General features: G+C 33.9%; 1 pseudogene; it reads left to right on the top strand.

Annotated features, from left to right (window-relative positions):
- LOC135213315 (fibrocystin-L-like) overlaps nt 1–13,874 on the top strand; it is a 130,447-nt pseudogene extending 116,573 nt beyond the window's left edge.
- Nucleotides 13,875–14,714: the final 840 nt, after the last annotated feature.

Raw genomic sequence — 14,714 nt, 5'->3', positions numbered from 1 at the left:
TCTTATTATTTTATATTTAACTTTGATGACCCTCTTATTATTTTATATACAACTTTAATGCCTTTTAGGCATACAGTATACATTGTGTGCCCCAATAAGCATGTAGCCATCATCAGCATACTAACATGGTAATGATAGGCACTGTAGTTATATAGCAATTACATAAGTATCATGTTTGAAGGAGAAACCCTCAGTACAATATACACTGATGTGACATTTTTTATGTTATTTTTCACTAAATATAAGTCGAGTATGAGACTTCAGATGAATTTAGAGAAGTAAATAAATGAGACACATCTGAAATGTTGTTTTCAATCTTTTTCTTTATAGGCATATTCAGAGATAACTCTTGCTCATTGATATCCAGTTGGAGGGCTTGGAAGTGTACAGGTATCAGCCATCGGATGATGATAATTGAGAGCATGGACTCAGACACTGAAATCAGGAGGTTATCTCCAATTGCTCTCATTGCCAATCCTGGTAATGTATACATATCGTGCGCTCTCTGTTTAATCTTACTGATGTGATTCAAATGAGTGTTAATTTGACTGATTTATCTTCATTTAATGTTCAAAATTATTTTCCAAGGTTGTATTTTTGCAGATACTTAGCTAACAGTACCCATGCCCTGTGATAACAGCTAACAGTACCCATGCCCTGTGATAACAGCTAACAGTACCCATGCCCTGTGATAACCATGTGACATGAATTGTCATTCTGTTATAATGTTTTGAGGTGATAAATAAATAATTAATTCAAGTGATAATATAATCTGAGGGAATTAATGATATACTACTATGTAGGTACAAGTGGCTATGTGGATCTTGTGAATGGTCCAATGGACCGTGGATGGTGTTTTGGTTACACCTGCCAAGAAAGAATTTCTACCTTCTATACTGTTGTGGCACCTGGACAAGTTTATGAGATGGCTATGACAAGCACACCCCCACAGGTAGGCAGGCTTTTATGTCCACTTTGTGTTTTTATGTTGAGGATGTCACCATTTTCATTTACTTGAAAAGCTACTTAGGAGAGAATGTTGTTCAGGATCTCTCTCACTCAAGCTTGGTGAATCCTTCATAGATTTCTGTATTAGTAAAAACAGGGCAAGTTTAGGATGCACAAGAATCCCTTGAGGCTTTCTTATGTAGGAGTTTAAAGTGAACTAAATTGAGATTTATAGGATTTATAGGAATTTATTATCACAGAAATTAGGTATGTGTCCATCTCCAAAATTGTATCAATGAAATGGGATAAGAAAGAGGAAGACCAAATATTGATAGTGTAGGTTGCCATATAAAGACGTTTATGTCAGGGTAAATGAAAGATTTTATCAAAGGCATTTTATGCTGAAAACAAAGCTGTCTGACTTGTAAAATTGCTTAACAAAGAAGTTGTAGCCTTTGGAAACAAGTAAAAAAGTTGGTTGAATATGAAATTTGTGTTCCAAATTCAAGTATTAAAAATGTTAGTAATGTTGTAGCTCTCTGTCAGCAATGTTGTGAAGAAAGGTTGGTAAATTCTATATATTTATCCTCTCTCTCTCTCTCTCTCTCTCTCTCTCTCTCTCTCTCTCTCTCTCTCTCTCTCTCTCTACTAATAAGAACATTTATTCTTTTATTAGGTGCTGAGATTCCATCTCCTCCATTCAGACCCAAGCGAGAAGATCATCCTTCGAATCTTCTTCCCCAAAACTCAGCGTTATGACATTTATGTTGATGATGTCTACGTTCCTCCAAAAAATATTGATAATTCTAAATATCCAGAAAAGTATGAGCTAATGAGTGACAGTAATTCTAATAGCGCATATATTCCTCAGCTGACTGATGTAAGTAGATATTTCATTGTTGATCTACGTGGATAATATATTCTGTTTTGATACAAATTATTTTATGGAACCTCGCAAATACTTGGTGCAAAGTTATGCTTATAGTGCCACCTGAAATGAAGTCTTCATTGACATAAAGATTATTAAGAATCATAGGATGGACTTGTTAACATAGCTGTTGGTTTAAAAGTGATTAAAGAAATAGTTATGATTGTCTCTTCTTCAAGAAACTAATTATACCATATAGCCCAATTTGTTTTCCAAGTGCCAGGCGGTAATAAAATTCCTGTACTAAAAATTGCAGCTTTGTACATATTTGTTTTGATATTTAATCAAATAGCTTTTAAGGGGTTAAAGCATTCAGATCATATTCTCATGCGAATCATAATATCATAATTGGAAGTAATGCCATGTGACTGAACAGCAACTGTTCTCTCAACAGTTGTCTGGTTTAAGTTTTACTGAGAAGACTACATTGCTCTTTGGTATACTGATTGATGTTTGTGGTTGGTAGAATCCTTGTTACCTTGCAGAAGTCTGGTTAGTTTTCCATTCCTTCTCCTAAACCTGCCAAGAAAGTTTTGTGTACAATTAAAATTGCATAATATATTTCATATTTGTCACTTGCCGTTGTAAATGCTAATTAGAACTGGGGTGCAGACTGTCTAGGAAGCAATATGCTCGATTACTATTAGCGTAATGGTAAGGTAATTAGAATATATCAGTAAAAAGCCAGTCACACAGTAATTTGACCATTATGTAAGGCCTGACAGTAAATTGAAATAAGGTTACATAAGTAAAGAGTTATTCATTCACAGGAATAAAATGGCATTTCCATTGTGGTAATTACCCATGCCAGAAACAGTTGTGTAAAAATGCACTGTAGAGATGGTTGCATTATTGTGAAAATTAATGTATAAACATCACGGAAAATGCTGAAAATAAGGAACTCGTATTAGATGTTGACTTAACAATGTAACATTGAGAAAAGGATTGAGGTCTTTCCTTGGCTAGCAGGAGACTGCACTTAGTATGTATGCAGCCAGTGTTTGTAGTTATAAGATTTAGAAATCGCAATTAGAGGATTAATCTTGTTTAATCATTACATAGATCTTAAGAATGATAGCGTTATGAACAACAGTGACTGCAAATATGCTGTCAGCCAGGATAAAAGGGACACACATATGAGAGATAGAAATAATGCTGAATCATCAACTGGAAGGAGTGATTTCCTTGGCTGGCTAGAAACTATATATAGTCAGTATCTTACTTTTGAAAATGTAGACATAAAAAGCTTTCTGGGGATAATTCAGTTTTTTTTTCACTCTATGGTATGATTTTGCTGGCATTATTTGACTACCTTAAGGTAGATTTAAGTTCAAATGCTTTCGTAATAACTGGCTAGTATTGGTTGTTTTAAGGATCAATACATCCATCCTTGAAATTGTTTCTTCATCAACACTATGGAGTTTTAATAACTGTTGTTATAAGTGTTACCAAGAGGTATACGTATTGGTATTCATTTGTACACTTGAAATACATTTTTATTCTTTTTTAGCCTGCAGGATCAAACTTCCTTCAGAGGAATGAGAAGTTCCTTCATGTAACTCTCCATGGAGGTCACTTGTATGAGATAAAGACTATGCCCACTGTAATTCTGAACATGGGGTTAGTAGTAGACCCAGACAACTTCTATGAGGAGGATATCGTCAATAACTTGGCCCTGATGCTAGGTGTTTCCCCTGGAAACGTCAGAGTGACGAACATTATTCGCGAGGACTCTGGTAAAAGAAGGAAGAAGAGGAATACTGTCATATATCAGTTTGAGGTGATTATTTTTACAGTTTACATTTACTTGTGTATTATTAGTATGTCTTTCCATCTGGCATTCCCCAGTTTACCGCGTCCCCACTAAAAATTTTGTAAACCAGAACATCATAATAATAATAATGGGAATAAATGGTGCTTATAGTGCCATAAGTGCTGTAAAACTGGGTTATGGGGCTGTAAACAACCTGGGTACGGCACTGTAAAATTAGGTTAACAGTGTCGTGAGCCGAATTTCGTAAAGTTGGAACACTGTAAACTGAGACCACCATAACCTGGGGACTGCCTGTATCCTGGAAGTTCGAAGAATTAATTATCTTAAAATAACCCATTATGGATGACACTGGTCATTTACATGTAAATCTGTCAGTTCAAATTTGTATGTACATAATCTTTCATTCTCAAGCTCTTTCTTAAAATTTAATTTTCAGAGATACTTCATAGAATAACATGTCTCTATTTGGTATTTTCTAAGATGATATCAACTGATTTTAAATCATTGTCACTAACTGAGGAGTTCTTTGACTGCTTTTTTATATTTGTTATTTTCCTCATTATTCACAGACTACACAAAGATACCCAATAAAGTTTGATAACTAAGTACGCAATAAAAAATTTTTGAGAAAGATAATTATGTAGTCTTTGGAAAATACAGTCAGTCTCCTTCTTCACTTTTAGAATGTTTATTCTTGGAGAAACATTAAAGAAGTTCATATAATATGTTTAAGAGGGTTGCCATCAGTAAGCAAAAGAGTTCTTTGACCTTCCTCTATGGAGAGTGCCTCACACCTAGGCAAAATCTGTAGAGTTATTTTTTTTAATATAGTGTCAGGGTATATACTAAATGCAGTAGTATTTTGTAACTATGGACTCAAATATACAACATTACCAGTGTGACATTTGTTTTTACTGAGCAGGTAGTACAAAACTAGTAAAATCTAGTTTAGTAGACTAAACCGAGTAAAATATCAAATGATTACGTTTGACCATGTGATGCAGATGAGAAAGGAGCAGGAAGTGCGCAAGAAAGACAGTAAAGAGAACCTGTTTCTTGTTCAAGCCTATAGAGAAAAAACTAAGATATTTAATCATTATTGTTAATAATGATTAAAAGACTGGATAGAATTCAAAAGGTTTTTAATGCAGACAGGAATGCTAGAATCTCTGGTTATGAAGATGGCAAAGATGAATAGAGTATTTAGAAACATTAGCCCCTTTTTTACTAGGCAGGTAATTGGGCAATTTGTCACTCCTTGCCACATTTTTATTCTTGTATCCTTGCAGTCTATTTCTATTTTTCCCTCATTTAGAATTTCCCCTTTTATCATATACATGGTTCCTGTGAGTTACTCCACCCTATTAGTTATGCAATGTTTAGTGATTGTCAGTGTCCATAGCTGCTCATTATTAACTAACACTTTTCTCCTAACAACTTCATATCACACTCACATTGTTAGATCCATGTTGAATTTATTGAGAATATAGGAGTGATCCTTTTCATGCCTTGTGTTTATGAGTCTATTTTGATGTCCATAGCTCTTCTGCTATCCCACCTAGTGCTTTCTGAAAGGGAAACATTGTTGTGAAGGCAGCTCCTCTACCAACTGTCTTGGATAATGGTTGTACTGTATATGTTTGTCTCAAAGTTCAGTGTACAACAATAATTGTTTATAATCACTAACCTAATATTTTAAAGAAAATGTGCTCTTAAGCCTCTTTATGTGTCTCTAATTTATTTTACTATATGTCAGCAGTAAAATTTATTATTTTTTGAGATTCTGTCTTATGGGAACTACGCAGAATTTGTGCATATAGATGTCTCAACCTCTCGGATAACACCACATGAAATAAAGGGAATTTTATTTATGGAACAAAAGTATTTTCATTTATTTGAACTACATGAAATATACAAAGTAATGCTGAAGAACCTTGTAAATCAACCTTCTTATCTCTTTTCAGTTCGAAATTAGCAGCAAACCAACGCCCTCAGCTAATGCTTCTGTTACAGTGGCAGTAAATGGCTCATCAGCTGAAGTTTTGTCTTACGATGATTTATTGAACACTATTGTCAAAGTTGTTGATACCTTCCAGGCAGGCACTTGTGACAGCTGCAACATCACTATTGCTAAATTAGAGGTAAGGAGAATGTAAATTCATTTCTGCTCATTAAGTTTCGAGTTAAATCCATTTTTTCAGATGGTATTACACAACTTTAGTCAAAGTATGTATGTATAGGCCAAATTATTTGCCTTTATTGTTTGTTATTGAATTTTTAGAATTAATGAATATATTCTTGGTTACATCTTACTTTTGCTCATTAGTTATTCTGCAGCTAATCTGTGGGTGTATAAACCTCCATACTTTTGAAGAACTGTCATTAAACTACATTTTCTATAGATTATAGAGCCCCTGCCACCTCCGAAAGAGCCCCCACCCCCTGCCACTCAAGAAACAGGGTCAGTGGTCGTTACAAATGGGACATTGTTCAGCGACATTCAGCAGGCTCTGGAAGCAGCTAATCTTGATGTTAGCCTGAAGAGTGTTAGCTATGAACAACCAAGTGCATCCAGGCTCGAACAAAATGTACCACCAGAAGTCATAGCTCTCACTGTGTTCCAAACTCAACCTGTTTACAATGTACTTTCTGGTAATGTAAGTATGAATGGGCAAACAACATAATAAATTACTGGTCATATGAATGCCTAGGCACTTTGAGTTTTTTGGGTAACTGAAATTCAGATGACTTATAATAACTATATACTTATAGTTTTTTTTTTTATAGTTTTATTTTTATTCTAAAAGTAAATTTTTAACTTTAATCATTATAAAGGTTTTTTGTTTTATTTTTTGTCTAAAAGTAAATTTTTAACTTTATCCAGTATAAAGGTTGATGTAAACGGCAAGGTTTAATACTTCGATAGTAAAAGATGTTAGCATTTTTTTTATTTATTGCTTATTCAGTTGCTTTAGGCTTTTGTATAATTGAATGTTGGTTAAGTAGAAACTTACTTTGTGGTGTAACTGAAACCACTAAATACAATATTCTCAAGCATTCAAACCAGGGTTCATAAATATTTTATTTATTTGTTGATGTGGGCAGTCCCCGGCTTACGACAATCGTCAAAAATCCTAAGAAAACCTTACTTTTAACGCTTTATGTGTATTGAAAACTATGTAAACTGCATTGTATTGCATTTTTCATTAAAAAACCTTCAAATATTGATTATTTTGCATTTTTGGAGTCATATTTCTTCTGTCAGATCAGCGTCGTAAGCGCCGTAAACCTGGAAATAATTTCTGATGAATATAATTGAAAAGTGCTGTAACCTCGGAACGTCGTAAGCCGAACCCATCGTAAGCCGGGGACTGCCTGTATTCTTGGTCTTAAAAACAATTAAGGTAGCCTAATTGTGATAGCCACTTCTCTTCACATCATGAGAAGTTGAGGAAATAAACTAAATTTCTCATAATTTATTCTTCTAGAAGTGAACAACACCAAACTTCATGCTCTTATCCAGATATTGGATATGCTGTAAATTTTAAAATTTTTAATGGGCAATACATCCCTGTTTTGAAGCTTGCACTCTTAATTGTATATAATCAAATACATACCTGTTTGTATGTTATAGCTCTCCTGTGATATAAATGGGCAGTGAAATCAAGAATTATGTGAATGATATGGTATTTATTTCCATTTGTCACATTCCTCTGTAACTAGTGTAGTAATTTACAACAAATTTTAGGGTAAAATCAGGCTACATTTGAAAAGGAAACTTATTAAATATTGTAACTTTCTTAGTTTTTATAAAGATTTGAATGTGCAGTGTGTCTAAACATTGAAAAGTGAAGAAGTAACAATAAAGTTTTTATCAGGTATTTAGCGAAACCCCAAAAAACACTTCAATTATATTATAATTAGACTATTTTTGTATGATCTATTATAGTACATATTGTTTCCAACTGTATTTTTATTATTTATATTGTAAATAATACCAAGAGTTCCAACTGTTTTCAAAGATTTTATTACCTGAACTTTCTAACAGGGAAGTGTTATCCATTCTTTGGGACATGAAAGCAATCCTTGGATGGTAACAGCAACTCTTTTGGGAGGCCCAGCTGATGCTGTTCTCCTTGGAACCACGCGAGTCCCTTATTTGAAAGGAGCTGCTAACTTTACCAACCTGTCTGTTAGCAAACCTGGAATGGATTACAGAATTACTTTTAATGTCACGCATCCTTCTACAGCTCCATCATTGCCTATAGATGGGAACACATTCAAGTGAGTTGCATTTACCTTCAGTCCAATGCAGTTATGAGGATTTTTGTTAGATTAGAGTGGGAATGGCCCTTAATCCTTATTATTTTCTTGAAGTTATATAAATGGAGCATAAAGATAAGACTGAAATATAAGGGCAAATATCACATACTTTGTAACCCATTTGAATCTTGTAACAGTATAGTCTATGTTGCATTGTGCTTATTGGGTGCCCTATTGTGGGACAACTAAGGGCAATTTACAGAATGAGTTTCTTCCCTTAGTTGAGAATATGTGGTACAGCATTTACAACTATAGAAATGGCTCCTTTCAACAGGGATAGAAACCTATTTATTGCATGGTGATGAATAAATAGATAGATCTTGACAAGAACAAAATTAAATAGCATTGATAATAATTATTGTGGCATAATATATAATTTTGTCCTAATTTAGCTTATGTCACTAAAATAATTTTATTTCAAGGAACGTATTATGCTTATAATCATTGTTGTTTCTCAGTGCTACAGCAAAGAGAGTACGGTTGGACTTACTTGATACACCAGGTGCAGTTATGGCCAATGAAACTTTCAATATCACTCTACAGCTTACTGACTTAGACACTGGATCACACATGGACCCTTCACAATTAAAGGTAATATGATGCATGATAAGGTTTTCCATGTCAGAACAACCATAAATTAAAGTAGGAATATATGGAATATTACAAAGAAAATGTTTATCAGAGCAAAACCTTTGAGCATTTTGGGGTTGGAAATATTTATGGAAAAATTTTAAGACGGGGAGATTTCAATAGAATATTGCAATAAGTCTCTTCTTAAGAAAAAGTAGCGTTCTTATCTCATGATCCTTACAGGTTTTTTGTGCCTTACTGGCTGTTTGTCAGTTCTTTTCAGTTTTATAAATGCATCTTAATATTGTTGCATTGGTTTTCTGGGTAACAGTTTATTCAAGAAGCTCTGGAATTGAGGTGCACCATATTGAAGAGGTCGAAAAGAGATGCTCATTTTCCCTTAACAGAAATGCAATCACATATCACGTGTGACATAATTTGTGCAAATGATGTATATACATAAATGTTCCATAGAGAAATTCGCGAATCGGCGAGTCTGTGAATCTGGAACCATGAATAGGCGGTGGTCTTCAGTGCTATTTTAGAGTTTAGTTCTGTGTAACAATGTACGTATCACCTTTTATATTTTATTTCACAGGGTCAGCAAATGTCTGGAAGTGTGGTGCTGATGGATGGTGGAAATGTTCAAGTTGAAGGAGATACTATGTGAGTTACGTTTGAGTGTGAGTTGATAGCCTGTCCATAATTCTTGTACGATTGAGCTGTTTGCCTAAATGAGATATACTTTTGGTAACCAAAGTCATGATGAAAAGGAATAAATAAAAACAAATTTGACTGAAATTTATTAGTGTACATTATAAATGGTAATATAAAAATCAGGAATATTTTACTACAATTTGTTAGCAGGATTGTGTTGTGGTATATTTTTAAAACAGTAGCTTTTATTTTGCATTTTATATCACTTTAATTAATTGTTTTTTTTTTCAGCTTTACTTTTGTTGGTGGCAATATGACATCCTTTACTCTGTTCTTGTCATTCTCTGAGTATGCATCAAATTACACCATCAAGATAAATGCATCTGTTCAGCCAGCTGGGTGGAGTCTTCTTAAATATGGTCAGTCTTTTATTTTACTATTGACATTAATATTATTCTTGAAACAGAAACTGATTGAGTTGGACAGATTTCTGAATAGGTCAACCTTTCAAGGAAAATTATTTTGATCCTGTGCACACAATAGGCTTAGAAATTATACCAAATGCTATTGACAACTAAATGATGCTGTGTCATTATTTGATTCAGCTCGATTTGGTAACACTTTCCTTGCTTTGAAGATATTCACAAGTGGTGCATCTAGTTCCATGTTATTTTACTGTAATGTGCAACTCTGAGTAACAATTAAATCTACAATGAAATGGAGCGAACCTACTTACCTCAGTGATGGTGAAAGTTGAAAATCTGCCTCAGAGATCTGCTTAAACTGCTTTATGGCATATTTATTAATGATAATCCATTATAATTTTTTATGTTAGAGAAATCAATAACATGTCAGTCTTTATTGTGAGGCAATTAAGGAAAAATTATTTATAATAAATGCTGGTGACCAACATCACAAAGTTCTTTATTGTTTATTTAGTATTAATTATTTGCAAGGGATAGTGTCAAATGAGACACATTGCAAATTACTTGCCGTTGAGGAAGGTATGGTTTTAATGTCCAAAATGTATAAACTGGAAGGAGAGGTGGACAGACTACTACTGTTACTTTTTAATATATTTTCTTGTGAAGATGGTATGTCGAGAGCAGTAGGATAAAAAGAACAGCAGCAGCTTGATGATGGGGAAAGAGACTGCTAGACTGCTGGTAAATTAGGGTATCCATTAGTGAACAGTTAAAACGTATGATATGAGTACTGTAAGGTCTTTATTTCTCTGAGGTCACAGCAGAAACATGAAGATGAACATAACAAAGAAGGGTTTCCAAGAGCTGTGACAACAAAAGGATACAGTTCATGGATGGAACAGTTCATGGGTGGAACGCAATGGCAAGAGCTGAATTCCAATTACAAAGTTGATGATAGATATGTCATGCTAAAGCTGATGAGAAATTTCTAAATCTTTGCAGATAATGAGAATTTTGCCAGAGAAACATATGGTATGAGAGTTGTAGTACAATAAAAGCTGTTAGGAAGACACAGAAAATTATGAAAAAAAGGATGTAAGTTTAGACCTGAGTTCAGTGGAATAGACATAAGAGAAAGAATGAAGGTGTTACTTGTTAAAAGGTGTGAAGGCAATACTATTTCAGTGTTTAGTTTCATCTTGTTTTTATCCATTTTCTCTGTCTTAATAAAATGAGACCCATGAGAACCTGACAGCTGATGTTTGGTTCATCCTCATGAAGGTTTCAGAGGTAAATTTGTAATCAAATTTGTTTTGAATTTTCAGATGTGATTTTGGGCTTGTTAGGGTCAACTACGCCTCCTTCAGAGTCCTCAACACCTCCAAAATCATCAACACATCTTCCAGAGTCATCAACACTTCCTCCAAAGTCATCGACACTTCCTCCAAAGTCATCAACACTTCCTCCAAAGTCATCAACACTTCCTCCAAAGTCATCAACACTTCCTCCAAAGTCATCAACACTTCCTCCAAAGCCACCAACACCTTCAAAGTCACCAACGCTTCCTGTAAAGTCGACACCTGCTCCAATTGTAGCTCCTTATACTATGCAAGTGACATTAGTCGGGGACAGAGCTGCTGATAATCTGGCCGGTAATGAAGCTGAGGTAAGAGGATTTTGCGTATTATCAGGTATTCATAATTTTGATTAATAAATGACAATGCATGGTAAAATGATTGTGAACTTAATTCAGAAGAATAACATTTTAGTTAAATGACTGGAAACTTGTTTTTCCCAATCTTAATATGATTAGTGCTGTTGATAATAACTGTTTCAAGAATATAGTTTTTTTTATAATTCAGATTCATATGAATCGTTCAATCTTCTGTGAGGTTTCACCTTCCAGGAGTTATGACTAGGTCAACCAAAAATTCCCGTCAGTGCATCACTTCAGTCTATTACCATGAATGAAATACAGCTTTTTGGAAATAGTGAAGCTGAAAATAGTAAATTAAAGCATAATGATCTTAAGGTAGAGTTGTGACACTTATCAATATATATTTAAGACAAGGAAACAACACTATTTATGAAAGTTGGTGGCATATGTTTGCCATGTTGTTGCTGAAATGGTGACCCTTGTGAACATGAACTGCAAATATAATTTATGTTACCGCCCTAATTTTAATGACCATTGAATATCACACACTGAAATAGAAATACTGACAATTTTGTTTACCTAATTATTGTGTTTGAAAAAGTTGAATTACTTTTATTTATATACTTAAAAGAGAAATATCCTGTATGAGAGACAAGAATCTGTATTTCAGTCAACAGTGATTGATAAGCCTTATAAGAATTATTTTTTTTAATCTAACATTTTGGTTAGTTCATCAAAGTTTTAGGATGTGATCATTCATAAAATAAGATATACAGTAATTATATTGTATCTTCTTTCATAAAAACAAATATCTGGCCAGCTATATTAAAGTTAAGAATTTTGACTGTATTCCGTGACACTGTTTTCATGGTTAACTATGTTACTGTGTAGTGTAAAAATATTTGAAACATTCAATAGTGTTCCTGAAATATTCCAGAACATTTATGGTTCTCTTCGTGATCATAATTATGTTTTTATACGTTACAGTTTGCCAGTCTGTTGACGGATGTCCTAAACCGTGAAGGAGGGACTGACGTACATTGGTCAGTGACAGTTTCTATTGCTCTTGGTACGAGGCCATTTGCTGAAATACATGTAAGTATTTTTTCAAGTTTTGTTGAATTTAGACTAGTATTTGGTAAGAAAAATAATTCGGTATAGTTGCAAAAATAACGTTTGAAATGATGACCTGCAAACTCAACTAGACTTGAAGTTATGAACGGCAACTAAATTTAGTGAACTGAAGACACTGCTGGAATTGTGTAATGACAGTTGGTTAAACATGAAAGTTAGCAGGTGATCTTATGATAAGGCAAACAAACAACTCAAAGACTTAAAGCTCCTGGCAATGCCAAGCCCCTGTGAGCACATGTTTTCAGTGACCAGCAATGATTACCTAACAGGATCTAAGCAAAATCGTATAAATTAAAAGGAGACTTGCCTTCTAGTAAGACTTTGTGGAAAGAAGCTTTTATTAAATATATTCCCCAAAATCTAAGGTAATGATGCAAAAGCTTTCATTTCCTCAGACTGAAACCTTTTTGAAAGTTGTCTGAGCAGTCCACCCCTTCAAAGCTCCATCCTCTTCAGAAGTTATATAATCTATGTCTAAATGAATCTCTACCAGCCTCGAGGCCCAACTTTTGTAAGATTTCTGTAAACATCCAAAAAAACAGCCTTTTTTGCAAGATTTTGTTTGTAGATAAATCAACCAACTAAAAGCAGACCTAACCAACAATACCTCCTTGATGGAGGCAGTTATTTAGAAGACTTTTATAAGTTAACTAGCATGACATAATAAGACTTTTAGAGAAATAATCTAAGATAGCTAAGTGTGGATATAACTGACTTAAATGTAAAATCACTCACTTTGAAAAATAAGATTTTGATATCAATATTAGTCAAGTGTTTAATGCAACTATAAAATGCTCATTTGTGAAGAAAAAATACACAGTCATATTTTTATGTATCAGGTTTCTGGGGAGAAGGAGGCAGTGAAAGCTGCTGTGAAGACCCTTTGCGAGTCGGTATCTGAACTCGAAGTTCAGTTGTTATTCAAGTCCGTCTTATTTACGATGGTAAACATGAATTTCTATGACCAAGGTATCCACCGAAGATGTCCTAGAAACCTGAACTCCCACATAATTATCGAAGTTGTCCAGAAAGTAAATGGAAGGAAAAAGTAATAGGAAAACTAAGTTGAAAATAATTATAAAGATAAAAGGAAAGTAAGTGAAAAAACTGAATGCAACTCTGGCTGTACAGTAAGCTTTGTGGTTAAAATCTGTCACCACCAGTTGCCTCCAGCTTTGCAGAGTTTTCCATTTGTGATCTTTGGAGAGGTCTTGCACCCAAAGGTTATAGGATAAGCATTATAAGGTTATTACTATTGATTTCTGAGTGTTATAAACAGAATAAACAGATGATAATTGATATCACTATCCTTTAGTGTTTTTTTTCTTTGTGATATTTCATCATAATTTATACCTTATGTATTTTTGTCAATAATATACACATCAGTGACACTTATTTTTGTGGCATGTTAAAGTTTTCTAAAGTATTCATGAAAACTTCCATAGAAATACAAAACTGACATCCTTTGGTTTTTTATTTTCCTCTTGATATCTTGATATTTTATTTTTCCAATGGCTGGTAAATTTTCTTTCAGAATTCATTGATTTCATTTTAAAGCACGGTCAGCAAGTCTCTGAAAATTAGTATTGTGGTGTTCTATTTTTAACTGCCTTTTCTCAGCAATCCATCATGCAGAATGATTGATATGCCAGCCTTGTGGGAGCTTTCAATTACCTTAACTGGTTGTGTGTGGAGTTGGGAAGATACCAAAGTAGAAGGGTCCAGAAGACTGAAAGGAGAAAAAAAATTATTAAGAATTTCTCAAAGGTTCTTAGATGAAATGAATACCAAGAATGTTGGATATATGGCCGTGAACATATGTTGGGATGGTGAATAGTAATTTATTTCATCTTTACACTAAAGTTTCTTCTACATTACTGTAAGTGAAACAGAACCAACATTTAAAGTCATGTTAGCAGAAAGATGGAAATAATTTGCATTGCATAAATAGTACTTGGAGAAACAAAACAAAAACCTTTAACATATGGATAATAATAACAAGAAAAAAATAATCTTGGAAGTTGGATGAAGACAAGAGATTACTTATGTGCAAGTCTCGCTCCATGTTTGTGAATACTACAACGACCACAGACTCTGTCCTTTGAAGTGAAGTCTTGATTTAGGAGTTGTATTATTGCGTAATGTTGGTGAGTCATCTCTTGGTAGCAGTAAATGAAATTGTACAGCAATTTTCTTCAACAACAACGAACAGTTCGCAGCTGCTGAATTAGGAGTAAAAGAGTTATTTCCAATAAAAGAGGATCAGTATTATCACACATCAATGGTGATTGATAGAAC

Source organism: Macrobrachium nipponense, chromosome 42 (genome assembly GCF_015104395.2).
Source record: "Macrobrachium nipponense isolate FS-2020 chromosome 42, ASM1510439v2, whole genome shotgun sequence".
Lineage (NCBI taxonomy): Eukaryota > Metazoa > Arthropoda > Malacostraca > Decapoda > Palaemonidae > Macrobrachium > Macrobrachium nipponense.
The sequence above is the reverse complement of the archived record's forward strand: the minus strand, read 5'-3'. Positions and strand labels throughout refer to the sequence as shown.